The sequence below is a fragment of the Ailuropoda melanoleuca genome, chromosome 3 (assembly GCF_002007445.2).
Source record: "Ailuropoda melanoleuca isolate Jingjing chromosome 3, ASM200744v2, whole genome shotgun sequence".
NCBI lineage: Eukaryota > Metazoa > Chordata > Mammalia > Carnivora > Ursidae > Ailuropoda > Ailuropoda melanoleuca.
In genome coordinates this window covers 48,591,627-48,613,518 of record NC_048220.1, presented here as the reverse complement: position 1 = coordinate 48,613,518, position 21,892 = coordinate 48,591,627, and the positions used below count along the sequence as shown (strand labels likewise).

At 40.3% G+C, this 21,892-nt stretch overlaps 1 non-coding gene across 1 annotated transcript; it reads right to left on the bottom strand.

Annotated features, from left to right (window-relative positions):
* Nucleotides 1-21,229: 21,229 nt before the first annotated feature.
* Nucleotides 21,230-21,336, bottom strand: LOC117801615. Its single transcript, XR_004624377.1, has one exon. It is a non-coding gene; the product is annotated as a U6 spliceosomal RNA (small nuclear RNA).
* Nucleotides 21,337-21,892: the final 556 nt, after the last annotated feature.

The window sequence follows — 21,892 nt, the reverse complement described above, 5'->3', positions numbered from 1 at the left end:
TACAGCCAGATATAATCACTGTGTATTATTAGATATTATACCTACATTCATCTCTGCATCTATGCTTTTGTTGCTTCTCTATGTATCTATATTCATCTCTGTTTTTATATTTATGTCTATCTCCAAGGAAGCATATAGTTTATATTGCTTCGCAACTTGATTTTTCATTTGCAAAGCAAACCCCAGGCATTATATCATTTCATCTGTAAATATTTCAGAATACACCCATCTTTTTCCTAAGGTTGTTCACACTACACTGAGGTGGTGAGGGCAGTGGAAATAATGTCAGTATCAATCACTGCATTTGGGCCACCAAAAATAATTGGGCCAAAATTTCTTGTCCTCAGAGCTTGCCAATAATAGTAACAACAATCACTAACATTTCTGTAATAATGACAACGTTCTCACCTCCGTTTTCTCATTTCATTCCGTTAGGAAGAATTTGTACTTGTATTTTCTAGATGAAAAAAAATGGAGACTCAAGAAATGACACAGACTTCCTCGAGTTGACATAACACACAGTCAACCCAGGTCTGAATTCTGTGCTCCGTCAGCATATCATGATGACTTCTGACCACTAGGAGATGCCCAGTGCCCCCAAGTTCCAGTTAACAAGATGCTTTGGGCTTTTAATTGGTATTAATTAATAATTTGTATTGAAAGTGTTCCCTCATTAAGAAAGAGCAGACAAGACCAAAGTAAATATTTGATGATGCATTTAGGAAGATCCTACTTTTATGAACTTACTTTTGCATATGCATATAAAGTAATCATTCCCTTCTAAAAATATAAATATGCCCTTAAATTCTAGAAAAGACAGCATACCAACTGAGTTGGTTGGTTTCATTTCTGCCTGTGAGTTTTTGGAGTTCTTTGCAAAGTAACTAACATCGTCTTCCCTAGCGTAGAAATTTGAACACAAATTTTAAGCCTCAAGCCATATTGTTAAGTAAGAACAAAGAGCTGGCTATGTGATCTATGGAAAGGTAGACAACAATGGATATGCCTCGTCTTCAACAGGGGAAATCAAGCCCTCCTCCTTGTTATTCCTGTCTATCAGAGCAAAATGATCACTTGGATGCATTTTGAATAGCTCATCTAAAATGGCTCGAGGCAAGCAGACACTTGAGATTTTATAATCAACCTTCGGGCCTCTACAGATCATTCTTACGCACAGAAGGCACCTTTGACAGGCTGGCGGTGGGCATGGGTTTTTGCTAGGGATTAAACTGGTCATTTTTGGATGCTGTTAAAAGACTTTCTATCTGGGTTGCCAGATTTCTGTGGAGAGAGAGGAACAAGTATTTTTTAACTTGAAAAATTACATGATACTACTAGTAATAATAATTGACATTTCCATAGCGCTTTGGAGTTTATCGAGAGCTTTTTAATGATCTTATTAACAACAACTCATTGAATTTGGCATTATTTTCATTCCTTTTTTAGGTGAGGAAATGGAGACTAAGAGACAGTGATTGGAAACTGTATTTCAAGCACAGGTTCCAGTGTTTTCTGTACCAAAATCACAATGAACAATATGATTTCAGTTCAAGGGGAGTGCCTTTCATGGAATGAAGGGTAATGTCTGTCTTTGATGGTGAAGATTATCCAAGGAGGAAGCCATTCAGTCTGTCACCTTTTCATGCTTCTGGCTCTAGGAGGGCAAGGCCTCTTGGATCCAGGGTGGATTACTCCCCTCAAAGGCAGGCCCCGCGGATGCCCAGGGGCTGCACAGGTGTCTAACCATCGCCTGACACTCCAACCAGGAGAAGTCTTCCCAGAGGCCACAAGCACACTACATCTTTTGGCTCAGTGTCAAACTGTAGACAGATGCTGAAGGAAAAGATCTTTCTCCTTCACTTGTAGGTAAAGCCTTGAGAAGACATCCTCGTGGTTCCCAAATTGCCCTCTGAGTGGTTCTTAAGTCGTGGGTCTTGGAGTAGTCTGGGGGTGTGTGAGAGAAGGGCCACCAAGCAAGGTCTGAGAGTGAGATGAAGGAAGTGTCTCCCATGTGTTACTATTTTTCAAGTGAATGAGACTGCTATTGGGTTTAATTAAAATAAAAATTAATCTAAGAGCAGTGCCAAATGCTTAGTAGCTCTTGTCATGATGTGTGTTTGGAACCAGTGGTTATGAAAACTGTCACGTGGGCAATGGCATTGTTTAATGTGAAAATCTCCTCTAACACAGAAGGCTGGCAATGACTACTTACCTCCAGAGGAGCCAGGCATCAGTATGCAGTTTATTACATCCTCTTTTTTATACTGCTTAAAGCCACAATACCTCCGTTATTGATGTAATGCAGATTTTCCTCCTACAAGGTTTGAGCCACAAGGGTACTTCGAGCTCAGCTAGTCGGAGCTCTCATTTTAAAGACAAAATACTGAAGGTGGGAGAGGTAAAATGACTTGCTCAAGGTCGGACCCTGTCTGAAATCCTTCGGCCCTCTGAGTCCAAAGTACCCATCCTGCGGCTACCACTTAGAGTAACCCTTAATTATAATGACCTCAGTATCCGACTTAATCTTCAAAGCAGTCCTGTGAGGTAAATAATACCATTCCCTCTCTATAGATGGAGAAAGTGAGAAATTAAGCAATTAGGAACTTGCCCAAAGTCGTACATGAATACTGTAGGCTTCGACAATGGGAATTCATTTTTTCACAGCTTCTCTCGTGTTAGCTGTTCTTTAACATCCTTGCCACTGCCTGCTCAGTCTTTTTGACTCACTACATATGTCTTGACTCCCCCATTCTTTATGATGACCTTATTTCTTCATGCATAAATAGCTCTCGGTCCTACATGTAATAGCGATTAGCTATGTAACATTGAGAAACTCATTTCACATTTCTCGACCTTTTCAGCTTAACTGGTAAGGATCAAGGTGGCAGCAGCGGTTGGATTTCTCATGAGGTGTCTCTTCCTAGCTTGCAAATGGCCTCCACCTTGCTGTGTCCTCACATGGCCTTCCTCTGTGCACATGGAGATAGAGTGAGTTCAGTTCTTTCTTCTTCTTATAAGGACACTAATCCCATTGGCTTAGGGTCCCATCCTCTGTCCTCATTTAATTACCTGCTTGAAGGTTCCATCTCCAACTATAGCGTTATCGGGGGTGAGGGCTTTAACATATGGATTTTGGTGGGGGGAGGGAGTGGAAACACACAATTTAGTCCATAACACTATGTATTCTAAATTGCTCTCCAGAGTATATAAACTTTACATCCCTACCATCAATGCATGAAAAGTTTTCTCCTTTACCCTTGCCAAACTGTGTATTATCATTTAAACATATTTGTCAATTTGATGGGTTAAAAAATGGTCTTCTGTGGCTTTTACTGTAATAATTTATTCATACATATGTGTACTTTTAAAATGGATTTCCTATTTATTCCATTTGTCCATTTTTCTATTTGATATTCATTATTCAATACATATTTGGGCATATTACAAAAATTCCTTAAAGGTCATTTATTATTTTACATTTTGTTAATGAGTACCATCTTTTAAATTTTGCTGTGATTTATTAAATATTATACTCTAAAGTTTAAAGGATTTATCTCTCCTTCTTCATTTCATACAGGAAATAAAAGTTTATTTCAGCAAATCTAAAAAATATAGATAAGCAAAAAAGAAAAAAAAACCGCTCAGATGTAACCTCTATAAATGTTTTTGTGCATATTGCTCCGGACTCTCCTATGCAAATGTATATCTGTAAATATCTATATTTTACAGACTTTAAACATTTTTGCAAAAATGGGATCATACTTGTATCAAACCTAGTTTATGCACCCCCTGAATCTTTTTGGTCCTGGTTGCCTTGCTTCCCTGATGCAGCCACGTGGCAAGTCTCATGACCACCATTGCTCCTGCCACCTGGAAGGAGGGATGCTGTTCCTGGTCTCCGGCTGGACTGTATCCACAGAGGCCACTGCACTCACAAGGGCTGTCTGGAGAGGTCAGGTAATACAGTCTAGAAAGGGGTGAGGGCTAATGTCCTGTGGGGTGGACTCTGACCAGTGAGAGGAAGAGAGGAAGGGACGAACAGAGAAGTTGTTCATCCTTCCTCCACTTAATGGACTGTTCTGAGGAGCAGTGTTACATGTCACTTCCCTGGAGAGGTTTTGTTTGAGCAAGCAGCTGTATTGCTTGATAACACACCAATGTATTTGCTGTCCCTCCTTCCCTGACTCACTTCCCTTTTTCCTTCATTAATGCTTTACTAAGATTGCGCCTCTGACAAAGCATTAGCACAAAATCTTTAGCTTTGAGTTCTACTAGAGAATTTTGGCTAAGACAATATTATCTTTGTATTTCTATTCCAGGATGGCAAATAGTTTTGTTTAATCTTACATATTAATTCTGATCAATTGGGTATGACTATCTTGAGGGTTGTATTGAGTAAGATCCTGAAGTTCTAGTTCAAGCTCAGCTGGGAAGAGTCATGGATTATAAACAGTATCTGCAGTGCACGCTTGGAATGGGCTTGGCAGAGTGGGAGAGTGCAGAAAGCCAGACTGGCCTCCTGGGAGGCTAGGCAAGCTCATGTGGCAGGGGGAGTGTTTCCCACGCCCATCTTTGAATAGCGATCTTTCTTTCCTTTTTTTAAAAACCTTTTCTAGTTTTACAGGTTAAAATAAATTGTTTCTTATTTTAATTTCCATTTTTTGATTTGAAATTAAATAATTTTTTTGTATCATTATTGACTATTTCTTATATGAATTGCCCCAACTTGTTTTTTTCTTTTCTTTCTTTCTTTCTTTCTTTCTTTCTTTCTTTCTTTCTTTCTCTTTCTTTCTTTTCTTTCTTTCTTTCTTTCTTTCTTTCTTTCTTTCTTTCTTTCATTCTTTCCTCTTGTTCTTTCTTTTCTTTATTTTCTTCTCTCTTTCTTTCCTTTTCCTTCTTTCATCTCCTAAATATTAAATCTAATTTTTAAACAAGGTAATTTTGACATATATCAAATAATACTAAGTGGCTAATACCAAAGAACACGAGCCCTTTCCCAACTTTTCTGCCCCTGATTTCTCTCCCAAAAGCAACCACTTCCATTCTGCTTAGTTGTTATTTCTTTTTTTTGGGGGGGGGCGGAGCAATTTGCCTCAATATTTCTAAATAATATGTTTACACTGCTATGTCTTGATTTTTCAATTGTAAACATTATTCAGGAACTTTCTACTATGGAAGACAAGAACTTGCTTGTCTTATGAATTCCCCCTCCTGTCCCCTCACACTCCCTTGGAGAGTGTCCCTCTTTGCATTCTTCCATATAGATGTGTAATAACTTGGGCATAAGTCAGTGTTCAGAATATACATTGCTATGACTACATAAATACTGTAACAGCTAAATGTCAAAGTGTATCATGATTATATCTCCTTTTTTGTTCAGCTTTTTGTTTTCCTTGGAGTCGGTTGCCACAGTTTTGTTTTGTTTTGTTTTTTAAGAGAGAGAGGGCACGTGAGAGCGGGGGTGGGGGGTGGTGGGGGTTGAAAGACAGAGGGAGAGGGAGAGAGAGAGAAAATCCCAAGCAGTCTCCACGCCCAGCGAGGAGCCTAACTACAGGCTCAATCCTGACCCTGAAATCATGACCTGAGCCGAAATCAAGAGTCGGCTGCTTAAATAACTGAACCACCCAGGTGCCCCCAATTGCCTCAGGTTTTGTGTTTTATCACTAATGTAACTCCAGACTCTGGTAGAACTGTATAAAACCTACCAGTATAAAACAAAGACTCCAGATAACCTATTAATTCCATTTATCCAAGGGTCCCTTCAGAAGCCTCTGCCCTGGGGCGCCTGGGATGGCTTAGTCGTTAAGCATCTGCCTTTGGCTCAGGTCATGATCCCTGGGTCCTGGGATCGAGCCCCACATCGGGCTCCCTGCTCCTTGCAAAGCCTGCTTCTCCCTCTTCCACTCACCCTGCTTGTGTTCCTTCTCTCGCTGTCTTTGTCAAATAAATAAATAAAAATCTTTAAATAGAAGAAGAAGAAGAAGAAGAAGAAGAAGAAGCAGCCGCCGCCGCCGCCGCAACTCCCGCCTCTGTCTTCCCGCTCTCATCTTTTTTGGTTGCTCTCTTAGTCTGCAGCCCAGCCATCTTACCAAGAATTTTCAACCACCACCCTGAGAATTCTCCTCATTTGACTCCTGGATCTGATTGCAAGCTGTTTGGAGTCTACAACTTCATTCTTTGTTTTACTCCCTTATTTTGAGGGAGTATATCCTCTACTTGCTTTTCTGAGAAAAGATTTCAGAGGAGGTAAGTTTTTGAAATTTACTTGCTTTTTCCTCCTTCCTATTTGCCCATTTAATTGATGGTTTGTATGGGTACAGAATTCCAAGGAGCTGCATTAGTTAGAATAGGCTAACTGTTGTATCAAACCCTCAAATCTCAGTGAATCAACATAAAGTTTTGTTTTATTCATTGTTAAGTGCAGTTATTTATTGGAGAGGTTTTTTGGTTTTTTTTTTTTAATAAAGATTTTATTTATTTATTCGACAGAGATAGAGACAGCCAGCGAGAGAGGGAACACAAGCAGGGGGAGTGGGAGAGGAAGAAGCAGGCTCATAGCGGAGGAGCCTGATGTGGGGCTCGATCCCATAACGCCAGGATCACGCCCTGAGCCGAAGGCAGACGCTTAACCGCTATGCCACCCAGGCGCCCCTATTGGAGAGTTTTTTTGTTTTGTTTTGTTTTTTGTTTCTTTTACACGATTTAGGGACCCAGGTTTCTTCCATTTGGAGACTGCACTGGGGCTTGGAGTCCTCCACTGGGACTTCTGCATCCATCCAGGCGACAAGGGAGAGAACGCAGAGGATGTTCCGAAAGGTTTTATAGGCCTGGCCTGGAAGTAGCTTTCACTTTCACCCACATATCACTTGTCAAAACACAGTCACATGGACTATCTCAGTGAAAGAAGGCTGGGAAATGTATTCTACTTGTATGTTCCGGAAGAAGAGGAGAAACAAGAATATTATGAACACTAGCATTCTAGCCACAGTTGGAAATCATTTCCCCTTACAGTTTTAAAGGGCATTCCTCTTTTGTGTTCTGGCTTTGCATGTTGCTGATTCCTGATTCTCTGCATCTGGGATGTCCTATTTGGTAACTGACTGATAAAAGTCCAGTGGAAAGACATGTGAACAGAGGAGAAAGTCCATAGGAAATGTACCCATTGTCACATTGTATGCTAAACCTGTAGAGGGTGATTTTGCCTTGCAGGGGATGTTTGACAATGTCTGGAGACATTTATGGTGGTTGCAAGCGGGGCGTGTTGTGTGTACATGCTATTATAATCTAGTGAGTCGAGGCCAGGGATGCTGTTAACCATCCTACCATGCACAGAACAGCCCCCTACAACAGAGAATTATCTGGTCCAAAATATCAATGGTGCCAGGTTGAGAAAGCCTGCACTAAATGTCGTGCCTGGGCTTTAGGTTAGAAAGAATGGTCACCACAGCCATAATAGAAACATGCAGAATGGTTGCACACAGAGAAATGTGATGACCATTGCCTAGAGGATAGGAAGGTCATAGATGTGATCCTTGTCTCCTGTGCAATGAGCTGGTCTTAATTACTTTGCTGTATCTGGGGCTTCGGTTATTGGAACAGGGATTCTGGTTGGTAACCAATTAGATCAACTGAAGAATAACCGACATCTTTATGATATTGAGTCTCCATATCCATGAACATGACTTTTTGTTTTATTTTGGTATTCCTTAATGACTTTCAAAGTAAAATTTTGTGACTTCCTTCATTAAGGTTATTTGCTACTTTTGTTAGATTTAATCCTAGATATTGTTTTTGTGGTCACCATCAATGTCACATCTGTGTTTTGATTATCTTCTCAATATTTCCCCTTTACTTTCAAAAGCTTAAAATATAAAGAAAAATAGCACCAGCGTGAAATGAACAAGGAAAACTTTAAACAACTTCCATTTTCTAAGTGCTTATTATTAATGCATGAAAATGCAATTATTATTGTATGTTGACCTTTTATATAACTTCCTTGCAGAACTCTCTATTACTTCTAAAAATTAGTGTAGTTTTTCCCATGTAGGAGATCATAACATTGGCAAATAACAACAGTTTTTTTTCTTTCTGTCCAATTATTATACTTTATATTTCTTAATCTCATATTCCTACATAAGTCAGCACAGTATAAAAGAGAGGGAGGGAAAGAGCAGATATTTATTTCTTATTCCTGATTACAAAGGAATCAGGAATATTTAGGAGTACTATTTTGTCTTGTTTCTGATTATTAGGAAGATGCCTCTACAAGGGAAATGTTCACTGTGGAATATGATGCATGCTGCAGACTTTTTAGTAGTTATCATTTATTAAAGAATTTATATTGCATGGTGCACTGGGTGTTATACGCAACTAATGAATCATCGAACTTTACATCAGAAACCAGGGATGTACTGTATGGTGACTAACATAATAAAAAAACATTAAAATAAAAAAAAAAGAATTTATTTTCTATGCCATATTTGCTTAAAAGTTTTTAGTAAGAATAAATATAGTATTTTTTTATCAAATACTTTTCTGTATCTGTTGTGATGCTTGTATAGTTTTTCTACTTTAATCTGTTAATGTGGTAAATTTTCTCATGTTAAAATACTCCTGCATTTCTAGGGAAAAAAAAACAATTTGGCAAATATAGATTATTTTTATTATTCACTCTGGATTTGTTTTGTTAATATTTTCTTCAGGATTTTTGCATCTACATTTGTAAGTGCTACTATCTATAGTTTTCCTGCCTTTAACCAGCTTTATCTAAATTTTATAAGATTATACTAGCTTTTTAGCAAAGCTTGATGACTATTCCCATTCCCCATCCTCCACACTATGGTAAGTTTTGCATAAAATTGGAAAGATCTGATTCTGGAATATTTGAAAATATCATACGTGTCTAATCTTTTCTTTGGGGTAAGATTTTAATTATTGATACGATTTCTTTAGTGTTAGAGGATGGGACTATGAAGGTTTCCTATTTTGGCAAGATAGTTTTCTACAGTTTTTCATTTTGTTTGTTTTCAAATTTATTTTAATAAAAGCGTTATTATTTTTACTGTCTTTTAAATTTTTTCCTTATCTGGCATTGTATCTGGCTTCATTCCTAATATTGTTTTTATTTTTACTTTTTGATATTTTCTTGCTCGAGGCTTTTAAAGAACAACTCTGGCTTTGGTGAGCCTCTATAATTTTATATTTACACTTGAAATTTTAATAAAGTAACCTGTATATTACTGAACATGCTTTTCTTCTTTCAAAAATACAGGACCTTTAAAATTTTGAAAGCCATAATTCTTACTTTCTGAATTCAAGCCATTTTGGCTTCTACTGATATTTTAGCTTCATCTTCTTTGGACTACAAATTACAGTATTGTTGATACTGTTTTATTTTGTCAATGTTTGTTTAGAGTTGCCTTTATCATTATCATACGATTTATTTTTATCAGCATTTCTTCTTTTATCTCAGATTGCCTTCTGGAAAATTTGCCTTTTTCTTGAAGTACATACTTTAGAAATTGTTTATGGAGATTTTGAGATTTAGTTCTTCTGAAAATATTTTTATTTCATCTTTATTCCTGTTTGGCAGTTTTTTGGAGCCTGAAGTTTTAGGTTCACTTTTCTTTATTTTCTCTCAGCACATTGAAGAATTTAGTTTACTGCTGGTGTTGAAAAGTCAGCTATGGTCCACTTGCCTCTCCTTTGTAGATGACTTCTTTTGTTCCGACTTGCTCTTAAGATAGTCTCTCTACCCCAGGTATCTTTCCCCTGTTTTACTATGATGTGTTTAGGTGTGTCTTTGCATTTATTTATCCTGTTTGGTGGTGCTTCTTGACTTGAGAATGCATGGAATATTCTTCCCACAGTCTCTTCAAAGGTTGCGTCTCCTTTATTCTTTCTATAATCTCTGTTCCTTGTGCAACTCCAAGTAAACATATTTTGGTCTTTCTCATCATACCGCCTATAAATTTGAACTTTATTTCTATATGTGAAGTATACGTGCGTGTATTTTTGGTCTCTATGCTATACGGTATGTAATTTCTTTTTGGTTAATTCTCTCTTCATCTATGTTTAATCTGCTGCATAAATCATCAACTGAGCTTTTTTTTTTTTTCTTTCATGATTTCTCTTTTTAAAAAAAAAATAGTGGACTTTATTTTTTAGGAAAATTTTAGGTTTCCTGCACAATAAAGTGGGAGATACGCAGCGTTTCCATATACCCTCTCACCGTACTCACTCAGAGCCTCCCCCACCATCAACGACACCCCCACAAACTGCACACCAGTGGCTTCCAAGTTCACTTACCTTCCTAGACTCTTGTTCCAGACTTTAGCAGAATATGTTCTCAGCTTCTGGCAGCCTGAGGTACTCAAATTATCTACCTCTCCATCATCTATCTGTGATTTTGCTATATTTTATTGAGCCTTAGACATTACAAAGCAGGGATTTCAGGCCTCCCACTGTGCCATATGCCCTTCCATCAGTTTTTACAATCCATTGTATTTGCCACCCTGGATGTTTGAAACTTCTATCTCCTAACCTTTACCTTTCTGCCATTCTTCTGAAGAAACCCATCCCAAGAACTTCATATGGTGAGAAGAGCATGGACTAGTTCAAAGGAATGAGGTTATGGGTTAAAAATCATCAGCTATCATCCTTGCTGTGCCCGTAGAGACTCGTCAGCCTCCCCGCACCTCAGTTCTTCTCATCTGTAAGGGACAGTGTTGTTCTAGGAGACCTTGCAGCCGCCTCCCAGCCTAGACATCTGATATGGAGCGAGGACTCCTTCATGAGCCTGGCACCTGTGGCTGTCAGCTCTTGATTTATGGTTTAGCACACTATTTGTCCTTCTGAGTATTTTTAAACATAGAAATTTATTTGAGCTTGAGAGGACAGGACTATTGTGTAGTTTCTCCATTCTGGTGCCTTATCTAGTCTTAGAGATGTCCCTGGGCCTGTGACATATTGGAGGAAGTCTGCATGGAGCCCTGAAGTTGAAATCTTCACAGTGGACAATGAGGCACACTAGAGGGGGAGTTATGGCAGTTCTATTTTAACACTATTCCACCCATTTTCTCCCCCACCTTTCCCTTCATCTACTTCCTTCCCTTTCCCATCTTTCTATAAATATTTACTGAGAATATGTAATGTGGTGTGGAATACAGTGCTGAATAAAACAGATTTCATCCTAGCCTTTAAGAAGTTTACAGTCTAGTGAGGGAGAAAGACATTAAACCAATGTAATAGATGTGAATTTGGGTCCTAACACTTGAGCACAAGAAATGCCACATCGCTCTTTAAAAAAAAAAAAATCCAATTAATTTTAGCTTAAACACAAAATTAGTTGGGTCAAGGAATACAAATGTAATTTCTGAGTAGCCTGTCCCCCTTCCCTGGGGCTTGCAAAATCCAGGGGATAATGAAATGTGGGGATTTAAGAAATCCAAGAAATTGGGGGAAAAGTCCTCTGGTCATCAGTCCATTGGTGATCCCTGGACGAACCTGTGGTGTCTAGTTGAAGGGAAGAGATGCTGCTGCGGCTGGCACCCACTGTCTTGAAGCCACAATGTTATATTGGATTTGTGGTACTTTACGTGGAAATATTTAGCTTTGAGGAGTGTGGTGTAGGCATAAGCTAATCTGAATCAACATCTTTAAATTGGCATGGTAACAAAAGAGATATTAGAAATCATTTTTAATGAGCAATATTAGTTGTATTTAAGATAACTTACTGGTTAGGAAAGATATGACAAGAGCCATGGTGCTGGCATCAGTAAAGTGTAAAAACTCAAGCTTGATAATCCAAGCCAGTGGATCTACTTTTTCCACTTTGCAGAGGATCCTGTTGAAAGCCTCTCATATTGGAAGGCTCCTAATAGCCCCTATACAGTCCCTGACAGCTGTGGTCTTGATTGAGGACCACAAGACCAGGTGCATGTTGTTCAGTATATGGCTCCACATAGACTCTTCATTGGAGGTCTCGCCATCTTGGAAATGCTGTTTGGAAGAGGCATCCATCCCTAACCCTTCCAAACTGACTGCCTCTCTACCCTTCCTCACCTGCTCCTTTAATCCCTTCCCCTTCTCAGGTAATCTAGTTCTACATTTTTGGAGGTGTAGAATTTAATTCCTGGTAGACTAAATCCAAAGGTTTTGTACTTCTGCTCTGGAAAAGGGAAGTCCTTACCATCTTTAGAAGTGGAGGGCCCAATGCCACTCACTTTCTTCCTTCTCAAGCCTATTGCTGAGCAAAGATAGCCCAGTGTAATTTCTCAGTGAAGCTCTTCTGTCACACAAGTCATTATACAAATAAGGATCTTACTTCCAATTTTGATTCTTCTGAATTGTGTATCCAAGTTGAGTTAGCTATTTTTTAGGACCTGATGAAACTATACACTAGTTAGGACTTTCCCTGAAAGATATGAGAGAAAGGACAAACAAAGTCCCAGACATGAACATTTTTATTTGTTTGGGCACACATACCCTGAAGTATCCAGGGTAAGCAAATTTTAAAGAAATCAACAATGTCCTTGGGATAGTAATGATTTTTCTGCCAAGAAAAGTATAGAAAGTTGAATCTTATATGCGTTTGCATTATTCTGTAAGTAATTGGCCTGGTTTGGTCCTGGTGGGGTATTTTCTTTCTGAAATCATGCTCATCATACATAAGTATATTGCAAAACATAATAAAAATCTTTTAAAAGAAAAGAAAGCATACTCTTCTGGGTTTTACAACCCAGTGTGTTTTTAGTACATAGAGATACTTTTTTTCCTTTTGGCTATGCAAACAAAAGGGGTCTAGCACTTTGATAAAAATACAAGATTTCTGTTCTGCCTAAAGCATACGCGTCTTCCCTGCAGATGTTTACTCAACTGGCACTATGAAAACATTAAGCCAGGAAAAGAAATGGATGCTTCCATTTTAAGTCCTGAAAAATGGTGATTGGCATGAATACAGCACTCATGCAACAAATAGAACCAAATGTATAATAAATGGGACTGAACTTAACCCATTAGTATGTAAAACATTATTATAGTCTCCCCGATTTGCAATGTTTACACATCTCATTATGAGTAGGATGCTCAAAATGCTATAGAGGATTTCATTTCACCCTTTTGTGTAATACCTGCTTACCAAGAAATATTAATGAGACGATCTCATAAATCTCTGTTTACTGAATTTAGTGTCTCCCCTAAATTTGCATTTGCAAACTATGATTGCATTATGTTCCTGGAAGACTGGGATATGAAATTACTATTGCATATGCAGGCAGCTTCCTTAAAACCTCCTTTATTAAGGAATGTTGGAGGAGGAGAAATAGCCACTGACAAAGACATATTTGAAATTCATCTGAACACGTGTTCTTTTATTTGTATTTAACAGAACTTAAACCTGCAAAAAGTTACATTTGCTTTTTTTTTTCTATTTCAAGAAAACTTCCTTTAAATATTTTGAATGTATACAATTCAGGATACCGTATACATTTTTTTTTTAAACTCTAAAGCCCTTCCTAAAAGGTTGAACTTTTAAAGTAAAGAAATAAAGAGCAGAGCACTGAGGGTCATTCTGATACCCTCTGGGGAGGTCGCACTAAGTTTTAATTTGCGGCAGGTTTGCATTGTACAGCAGCAATCACGTATGTGCATAATTCAGCAATCACACTGTTCAGGATCCTCAACCTCTGAGGAACTAGCCCTATTTAGAAGGTGCGCAAGAGGTTAATCTTGACCCTGGAAAAGAGATGTTTCTTTAAAAACTTTCTCTGTCCTAGAGGACGAATGGGCATCACAAGGAATTGCCAGGGGAATGAATAGAACCTCTGCCCTCTAGAAGCTCCCAGAGTAAAAGGCTGCTTTCCTAGGGATGATGCTGTGATCGCTGGTAGCTCTGTAACGACTTTAGTAGGACACAGATGATTTTTAAAATGTCAGTAATTACATATTTTTTATAATGCATATTTGCAAAAAAACTAACCTGGATACTACTTCTCAGGACAAGACTAGAGGAGGGGGCAATATTACATGTGTTGATATTAAGAAAGATATTAGTTAAATAATAATAAAGGTGATTTTCAGATATGGAGAGTTGTCTCCACCTTCTATCCTCTCTGAGAATTTTCAAAAGGCTTCCAGATGTTCTTTGCCAAACTCTTTCTTCCCATTTCTCTTGTACTGGCACTTTATTCTTCCTTTCCCCAGCCCCTAGCACCCTCACCCCCTTTCCACAGGTGTGGGTGACACTCTGGCCACAAGAAAGCCACACTAAAGGGTAGAGTTAAATATAACTCACAATCCTCAGATAATCTTCAGCATGGTGTTGCCCAAGTGGGTGTAGGAATGGCCTACACCAGAACCACCTGGACTACTTGTTAGACATACAGTTTCCATTCTGGGGCAGGACCAAGGACGATAGATACATTTTTTTAAAGATTTTATTTATTTATTTGAGAGAGAAAGTACAAACGCGGTGGGGGGGGGGTCAGAGGGAGAGGGAGAAGCTGACAGGGAGCTCAGTGTGGGACTCGATCCCAGGACCCCTAGATCATGATCTGAGCTGAAGGCAGGCGCTTAACTGACTAAGTCACCCAGTCTTCCCAGGAAGATAGGTTTTTAATAAGCACCCAAGGTGAGTAAAGATCCTGAGTAGAGTTGAAAAGTAAAGCATTAGTGTTGGAGATAACTGGAGATAGCTCCAAATGCTTAGCCAGGCAAGCAAAGGGCCCAGGAAAACTTGTCTGGGTAACAACTTCTTATCCAATGGAATATTCTCATCATCTAACTTGAAAATGTTTCCTGGAAGAATAGATCTTTCTGGATTTTTGCGGCAAAAAGCCCTTTTTCAGCTTGCTGTACTGCTGCCTCCTTTGGCTTGACTCTAGCCTTCTTGAACGCCAGCTTTGCATGGCAGCTGCTGACGGCCAAGCCAGAGCTCCAAAGGAAAATAGTTATTGCTGGGCTTGGCCCATGGACACTCTCTGTAACCTTTTGTAAGAGAAAGTGCTACAGTCACAGGGTTCTTCTAGTCTACCTTATAACTTCTCCTCCCAAATTCAAAAGGCTTCAGTTTCATAAGGTAGTTTTGGTTACCTCAAAATCCAGGTGGAGCAACTACTTCCGTACAAAATTTATAAAATATACAAAAATAAATTCAAAATAAATCAAAGCCCTGAAAGTACTAGCTAAGACTATAAAACAAGGTAGAAGGAAACAGGTGTAAATCTTTGTGGCCTTGGATCACACAATTTTTTTTTTAGACATACGCATCCAAACAAAACCAAGGAGAACAGATAACGTAGACTTCATTAAAATTAAAAAGTTGTTTTTTTCTTTTTGCTTCAAATGACACATCATCAAGAAAGTGAAAAGACAACCCATAGAAAGGGAGAAGGTCCTTGCAAATCATATATCTGATAAGGGATTTGTATCTAGAACATAGAAGGCACTCTTACGACTCAGTAATAAAAGATAAATAACCTGATTAAAAATGGGCAAAATATATTGATAGACTTTCTCCAAAGAAGATATAAAAAGGATGAATGAGTACATGCAAAGATGTTCGACATTACTAGCCATCAGGGAAATAAAGATCAAAATCACACTGCAATACCACTTCAAATTTAGATAGCTAAATCAAAACCAAATAGTAACAAGTGTTGGTGAGGATGTGGAGAAACTGAAACCCTCAGACGCTGCTAGTGGGACTGTAAAATGATACAGCTGCTTGGAAGAACAGTCTAGAAGTTCCTCAAAAGGTGAAGCACAATCTTGTCAAAAATGACCCAGCAATTCCACTCCTAGATGTACCCAGGAGAAATGAAAACACACAGCCACACAAAAACTTGTGCGTGAATATTCTTAGCAGCATTGTTCATAAGAGCCCAAAGGTGGAAACAACCCCAATCCCACCAACTGATGAGGAGGTAAATAAAATGCGGTCTATCCGTACATGGAATATTACTCATCAATAAAAATAAATGAAGTACTGATATATGCAATAACACGGAAAACATTATGCTGAATGAAAGAAGCCAGTCACAAAATATCACATATTGTATGATTCCATTTATGCAAACGTCCAGAACAGGCAAATCCGTTAAGGCAGAAGAATAGATCAGTGATTGCCAAGGGCTGGGGTGGGAGTGGAAGGGTGGATGGTTGGGGGAGAATTGGGAGTGGCATCACCCTTCTGAGGTGATGAAAGTGTTCCAAAGTGGAGTGATTGTTGCACAACTCTTTGAATATACTAAAACCTACTGAATTGGACCTTTAATGGGTATGTGAATTACCTCTCAATAAAGCTATTATTTTTTTTAAAAAATGAGAAGGCCAGGAGGGAACTCCTTAAATGGGAGGAATAGGGATTTGACAGTAAGTCCTCAGAAAGTCCTTGTGTGAATACATTTATATTGAGGCAGGGCTTCTGAGTTCTCAGGGAACTGAGAGGACTGTGGAAAATAAAAGGTCCTCTTGAAAAGCATTTACCAACCTGTCTGATGAGGGTGTGGACAGTCACGAAGATGTGTGTGTATGGGACTGGGGCCAGATTCAGGGCTGATGTGTTTTAATAAGGATGAAAATATGAGTATGTAATAGGGAGGGGAAGGTAGGAAAGGAGGTGAGAGGGAGAAGGGTGGAGAGGAGAGGACCGGAGGGGAGTATAGGGGAGGGGCAGAGAGGAGAGATAGGTAGGTAGGTAGATAATATTAAACTTCATTATAGATGGTAAATGGAAAACCAATTAGTCCTGATGAAGCCAGAGACTAAGAGTCTCCTGCCTCTTCTACCCCCATACTATCTTTCAAAGATCTGCCTCTAACGAGAGTTCGTCTAAGAACATCAAGGGCAATTGTCATGCACACTCTCCACTTCCAATTTTGCTCCTCGCTTTTGCAAAATTGGGCTGAGTATGTGTGAGTCTCACTGCCACTCAGTCCCAGGATCAGCTCCTTCTAACACTCTCACTGCTTGAGGGCAGCCTAGCTGTTTCAGAAGTGCATTACCAGTTCTCCATTCCTAGGTGAAGCAGCTGAGAGAAGCAACTTAATTTGGGCTGCCTTTTCCCAGCCAGTAAATCTTGGTACTGTAATACGGAAGCCTTGCTGTGTACCCTTCTGGGTTCTTCAGTGCCCATGCATGAGGTTAGAGTGAAGAGTCTTAAAAATGAGAGAAAAGAAAAGAATTGCAAACTCTTGGCTTTTGTATCAAAGTAATACTAATTACATTCATTTACATGATTTGCTTATGCCTGGTTACCAGGTAGCACAGTGATTGTTTGTACTGGAAAATTTGAGTCAAATTAATTTTATCGTACATTTGATTACTAAACTCTTTCCTTGAATGCTCTATTTTCAGAGCTTATTATTTGTAACATGGTCATGACTTCCCATAGCTGGAAAAAAAAATTAAAGGCAATAGTTGTGTGAAATGTTTTTGACTAAACCTTATAATTAACTTTTTTCTCCAGCAATATTTTAGGACAAAAATCTCAATATGGCCACATTTATACATGCTCTTTTGTCCTATTGCAGGGCTGGGATCAGAAATAGACTTCAGTTTACAAATTCTATCATGTCTTTCTGTGCCATATGATGGAATGAAGGCATATCCTATTTAGAAAATGCATTCCTGGGGATAGAAACTCTATGTGAAATCAGTGATAGTTGGTCTTCCTGGCACACCTGCAGTGAGGATGCGTTCTCAGTGGCATATGTAGGCTATTGTTCTATTTTCTCTCAAGTTCTTTCTGCAACTTTTGACTAATGCTTCCTAAACACAATGGTGTTTTAGTGCTCTTTTTACCTCAGAGAATTTCCACCAATTCCTTATTTCTTGTTTATCTGTACCTTTGATTCCTAACCATTTTCATGAGGAAGCCTTGAGCTACCATGATTCTTGCCTTCTCATGGCCGATGGAATTATTCCTTAATTTACTTTCAGCAGATGGACCATGGTCACTTGTATACCCCCCCCCTTTTTTTTCACTCGTCATTCATCAAAATTATCCACAAAAAAAGAAAATAATGACAGGATGAGAGACCTCAGCTGAGTGAATAAAATGGACAGTGCCCCTCCGACTGAGAAAAGTGAACTATGTCATGTTTAGAACCATTGGCCAAGCATCACAAACTATGAAGTGTCTCAAATGTTACCCTCCTTGCAATATAATGAGTTAGGCTGTGAGTTTCATGGATACTGGGAGAAGACATGAGACTCCTGGGTTAGAGACAATGGACAGCTTATTACTCACAGCAGTCACAGAAGCTTGAGTACCAGCGATATGCACCACATTCCCTGAGCCCTGCTTCTCAGAGTGTGATACTGCTAGGGCCAGGAGACACCTGGACAGCCAGTGGGCTGCATTACAGAGAATAAGCCTGAGCTTAAGGAATGCAGATCTTTTCCGATGGCCAGTAAGCCAGCCTGCCCTTTGCTCTGAGGGAGAAACTAGTTCTCTGTCGAAGGCTTTTTATTTTACAAACATTCTTGAAAGGATAGTGACCAGGGAGGCTGAAACGTAAAATGGAGATGGGAACAGGGTGTGTGGTCTGTCAGCCTGGGTTTCATTCCTGACCCTGTCACTTATACCTTGAGTGGGTTTCTACACCCACCTCAGGCCATTCCTGGCTCAGTGTCTCACTCTGAAGATTAATGGAGGAGGTAGCACGGTGCCTGACATACAGTAAGCCCTCAACAATTAAAACTGTTATTGTTATTCTTTCCCCCCAAAACACTATCACAACTTACATATGATTTTGTAACCTGGTTTTTAAATTTAGAAGTAGATTATAAACATTGCTTCTGCTTCCGGGGCTCTTTCTCCAGGTGAATGGAGTGTTGCTCAGTGACTGGACTTATGTCAGGTTGACCGCCCCAGGAAACAATGGTCTCTGAAGAAGGACCCAGGCAATCCTGGGGCACATTGTTCTTGGGCCTGATTCGGGCAGTGGCCAGGAAGGAGAAGGCACAAGGTCACAGGAGAAACAAACAGAGGTGTGATCCTTTTAAGGACTGCAGTTAGGACTCTTCAAATTCAGCCTGGGCAGGTGACTTCTGCTCTTTCACCTCCTTTGCAAAGATGAAGAAAACCTTTGGTTTGGGCTGATAAAAGAGAGTTGTTTCATCCAGGTCATGAAGGAGGGTGGCACAGTGTAATTGTAGGTAACCTGGTGTCAGACACTTTTACATCAGAGATGACACACTTTTCTTGCTCCAGCTCCCAGTTAGAACCTGGGGAACTCTCTCCATTGAGCACTGCTTTGGGCCTCTGGTCACCAGTATATGGGCCCAGAAGGCACCTTTGTTATAAGAAAGGAAAACCAACACTCATATTCTGCAATAGGCTAGTAGTCACCCAGAACCCCACAACACTTCACAGCTTTATAATACTTGCCCCTAAAAATACTCTGTAGGCATGCTCCCACAGTTTTCCCTGGACCTCCCATCTTCAAATTCCAGCTCTTCCATTTTCTAGCTGTGTAATCTGGAGAAACAAACTTAACCTCTCTGTGCCTTAGTTTCCACATCTGTAAAATGGAGATGATAATAAAACGCACCTCATAGGGTTGTCACAAATATTAAATGCATGTGTCAACTAATCAGATCGGTACCTGGTTGTGGTGGTAAATAATGATGATTACTGTTTTTAATCACCAACAGCATCACACATGAGCCCCAGGGTTCTCACCTTGATCAGGGCAGATGTTACTGATCTTCCACCAGGTTCTCTAGCTCTAATACATGATAGGTTAGGGTCCTTCATGGCCTTAGTACCTTCAAGGGTGGCTTTATTTCTTTGCAGAGAGGTAACTCTCCCTTCTGCTTTGGGGCTCACTTCCCTTTTTGGTGGTGAGAGAAGCAGTGGGGTTCATTCTGTTTTCTAAAGAACCTGTTTCTCACCCCAGCCCACTCCCTTCTTGATGGTTGGACAAAGTGGCCCCTCTTAGAGACCATTCCACATTCTAGGAGCCTCAGTTATGCTCTCAGTACAAGCTGGTAAGGGAGCAGGGATTCTTTCAGAAAGCTTTTCTGTGCCCTGCAGGCCTGCGTGTGGCTCTCCAGTGGGAGGTCAGAGCTTCCAGAACTTGCTGTAGCCAGGAGAGCTCTGTGGGCATAAAAGCGGCACGTACTCTCAGGTAGCAGCCCCCATGAGTGATTTTTAAACCGGCTGCTTCTGGAATACGTCTGTACTAATAATGCTTCTTGGTTATGCAGTAATAATAACCCGAGCGTGCAGCTCTGTGACAGGGCAGGGCCTGACAAGGCCTCCTCCCTGCCTCGGTTGTGTGTAGGTAGATAATGTGTTTTCAGCCTTTCTGTGGAGCAGGAAGCGAACACCAACAATTGAGGGACAGGCTGGGGTGGGTGTGGAAAACTGCTTCCCAAAATAGCACCACGCTGTGGCATTTATTCTTAAAAGAAAAAAACGTTGTGGCAGGACTGAAAGTTCTGTGCTGCATTGTGAAGCTCTCAGGGTGGCCTTTGGTTCATCACCTGGCCAAACAATGGCGGCCACCAGCAGCTCTGGGGCTGTGAGCGGAGCACAGCCCAGGGCTCGAGACTGGAGTCCTGTACTTCTAGGCAGACACACAAAAAATAAGAAGACAGGAATGGTTAAATGTCCAGGGCACTTAAGTTTGTGGCTCTCATCTGGTCCTCACCTAGCCTGCCCACGGGTAACAGCCTGAGCTCCTAACTACGGCCCAGTTCTGCCCTCTCATGGGATTAGATTTCTGATTTGTATGCCAGCTCCACCCACTGTGTGACTTTGCGTAAGGTGCTTGACCTCTCTCGGCCAGCCTGATTCTCTGTAATGGAGATGATAGTACCAGGCTCCCAGTGATAAGGGTTAAATGAGACATTTTATGTAGAGGCTGAGCAAAGACCCGGCCCATGACCACTGCTCAATGAATGTCAACCAACGTAGCATCGTTATTACTGCTTCAGGGATCTGAGCCTTTGCCTTGTCCTGCCTCCCAGGCTACTGGCTGCTTCTTCTTCAATTTTTTTAAGTTGACATTTTCTCATTTCTGAGATATGTAGAAAGGACATGTTTGCATACGAAATTTCAGGTGTAACTCAGCTTCGCGCACATGTCATAGACTGCTTTACCGGAATATTTTTCGTGAAATGTCACAATTGCATGATTCACTGCCACACGTTGTGCCTTGACTCATATCATTTCCTCTGACTTCATCCACAAAGGGTGGCAGTTCGCTGGGGAAGTGCACAACATACGGAAAGCTTCACGAATTTGCGTGTCATCCTTGCTCAGGAGCCGTGCTCATTTTCTCTGTATCGTTCCAATTTTAGGATATGTACTGCCAAAGCGAGCACCAGGCTATGGCTTCTTGAGTGACGAGGGAGCCTCCATCTGCCCTCTGGGAGGCAGCGCACATAGCCCAGAGTCCCTCTGCCAGGCTCAAACCGTGCCTCTGATGCCTTTCTGCTGTTTAACTTGGGGCACATTCCTTCATCTCCCTGTGCTTCAGATCCCTCTCTGTAAGTGGAAAAACAATAATAGGATCTGCCTTCTAGGGGCATGGTGAGGATTAATATGTTCATCCACAAGAAGTCCTTCCACTTGGCTCGGGGTGAGTGCCCAGGAAACAGTGATTGTCCCACGTCCAGGCAGGACATGGTGCAGTGTCTGTCATCAGTGTGGCACTCAACAAACCACTCTTTGCTGGGTTGTATCCAATGGGATAGACCAGCTATCTTTGGTTTCTCTCCATTTTGCCCTTCTCCCAGTTTCCATTCAAAGTCTTTAAATGTATGGCCCACGAGAAACAACAGAGGTATGATGGGTAGACAACTGCCCTTGTTTGTCAGGATCTGAGCAATTTCTTGGGATGAAGGATTTTCAGTCCTAAACCAGGATGGGCCTGGGCAA